This window comes from Sciurus carolinensis, unplaced genomic scaffold (assembly GCF_902686445.1).
Source record: "Sciurus carolinensis unplaced genomic scaffold, mSciCar1.2, whole genome shotgun sequence".
NCBI lineage: Eukaryota > Metazoa > Chordata > Mammalia > Rodentia > Sciuridae > Sciurus > Sciurus carolinensis.
The window spans coordinates 1,569,527-1,571,877 of NW_025920145.1; the positions used below are offsets into that span (position 1 = coordinate 1,569,527).

General features: G+C 41.2%; 1 pseudogene; it reads right to left on the reverse strand.

Moving 5' to 3' along the window:
• Positions 1-292: 292 nt before the first annotated feature.
• On the reverse strand, positions 293-1,237 carry LOC124974378 (olfactory receptor 2T4-like; annotated as a pseudogene).
• Positions 1,238-2,351: the final 1,114 nt, after the last annotated feature.

A 2,351-nucleotide genomic window follows, 5' to 3' on the forward strand; every position in this document is an offset into this window, starting at 1 on the left:
TACATAAATTGAACACCTCATTATCACTTTCTCTCAATATTGACTGTGATTTCTAATAATTTGAATATTCTCCTACAGAAGGAGAAAGTCCTTATCAAATTAGAAATATAACTTGGATCCAGAGGAGCTGCATAAGGACTTCAAATGCACAAGGAGTGGACAGAGGAAGCTCACCCTGAAAAGTGCATATGAATAAAACACCATGGAGTGGTAGTCCAGGGAGTGAGGGCACCAGAAAACTTCGATCATCTGATTTGGAGGGAAGGAGAAACAAGTACAAAAATTCCCTCTTTTACTGTTCCTGAAAGACAGTTACCACTTTCAACATCTTTCTAAGAGGAGCAGTGACATCTTTGTTTCTAAAACTGTAGATTAATGGGATCAGCACAGGAGTGAGTATGGCATAAAGGAGAGACACCACCATGTCCTTCTGTGGGTTGTGGTAGGAGCTGGGGAACATGTAGATGTAGACAGCAGCACCATAGAAGAGTGTGGCCACCATCATGTGTGAGCAGCAGGTAGCCAGGGCCTTCTCCTACCTTCTGCTGAGTTCATCCTGTGGATGGTGAGGAGGAATTGGAGCTTGAAATGACTGTCACAGGAATGAGAGCATGAGGACACAGCACAAGTACATGAAAACTTCATACAATGAAGTGTCTAGGTAGGAGAGCTTCATCACAGCAGGGACTTCACAGAAGTTCTTGATCTTCCTGGATCTGAAGAATGGGTGGTTCATGGTTATGGGAGTGAATATAAAACCCTGTATGGGTCCCAGAAACCAGCACCCAGATGCCAGGAGTAGACCCACCCTTCTGTTCATGAGGACAGGGTAATGAAGCACATGGCAGATGGTCACATACTGGTCATAGGCCATGACTGCCAGAAAGACAATTCCAAAACACCTAATGTCAAATAGACGAACACATGCATCCCACAATCAGGGACAAACATGGTACTCACACTTGGAACCTGGTCCAGGAATATCTTGGGCACCATGATGGAGATGTACATCATGTTCATGAGCGACAGTTGGATGATGAAGAAGTACGTGGGGGTATGGAGCTGGGCATTGGAATGTATCAGGAGGATCAGGATAGCATTTCCAGACAAGGTCATCAGGAAGACCAGGAAGATGAAAACACAAAGTGGAGATGGATGTTGAGATTGACTGAAGAGTCCCACCAGAAAAAAAATTTGCCCACACTGTATAGTTGGTCATCTGTGTGTTGATGTCCATGAGGTTCCACCAGGGCCACCAAGAAAGCACTCAGTTAATTTCCTGCAACAGGCTGAAATGAATGTGTGGTGAGCAGTCACACATATGTGTACCCACCTGATTGTTCAACCAGAGGAAATTCCAGGGGCTGCAGATCCCAGGAGTCCAGATGACCTGTAGTAAACAATATTTTTTAAAAAGAATCTAAAAGCTCACGACTGTGGGTGAAACAAGCTGATAATTTGTAATGAGGTTGCCACATTTCAAGGTCTGAGCTTCATGAAGAGCACAGTTTGTCAGAGAGAACTGGATATTTACAGTCACTTACCAGTGCTTGAAAAAATAGGGGGACACTGCAAACAAGGGAAATCACATGCCCTTTTCCTGAGTTTTGTTATTAAAGTGTGAAATAAATTTTAATATTCCTGGTTTAACTACTTGGTTTAAACTGGCATTCTTAAAACTCTCAGACCTATATTTTACTAGAAATATTTAGAAAGTAAATGAAACATAATTTGGGGAAATCCACACCTATCATTTCAACCCCCTAAATCCATAGTACCAGGCCATGCCTAGATGTTCTGTGAGTCTCTGTGGTGATTCTCCTGTTCTCTTCAGCAGACTACAGTCTTCACACAGGACCAAATTTTAGAGACTTGCGGGGGCATCATGTAACAATCCCAGGTCATGACTGACTTCCAACCCTGGCTACTGCAGCCCTGATCCTCCAATTCCCTGTCTGCTCTGCCTTGGAGATGATAAAAATGATATCTGACCTCAGGTGTGGTAATGAAGAAAGGCAAAGTAATGAGAGTTCTCTGAATCCTGCCTCTTACAAATGAACAGACATGATGTTTATTGACCTCTGCACTAATAACTCTGCCAAATCTTACACATGGCTATCATTGCTATTGTATTATGAGATACCATACTTCAGTTCATCAATTTGAGTACCTGTTTATATCTTTAATACTTTGATTTTCAGGATAACATGAAATAGATATGCAAATGAAGATTATAATGAACTCTGCGGAAAAGTATTTGGATTTGTTAAATTTTTTGTTTTTTATATAAAATGAATGTTTTAAATATATACTTAAATAAGCATAAATATGAACCACTGTCTGAGAAAATT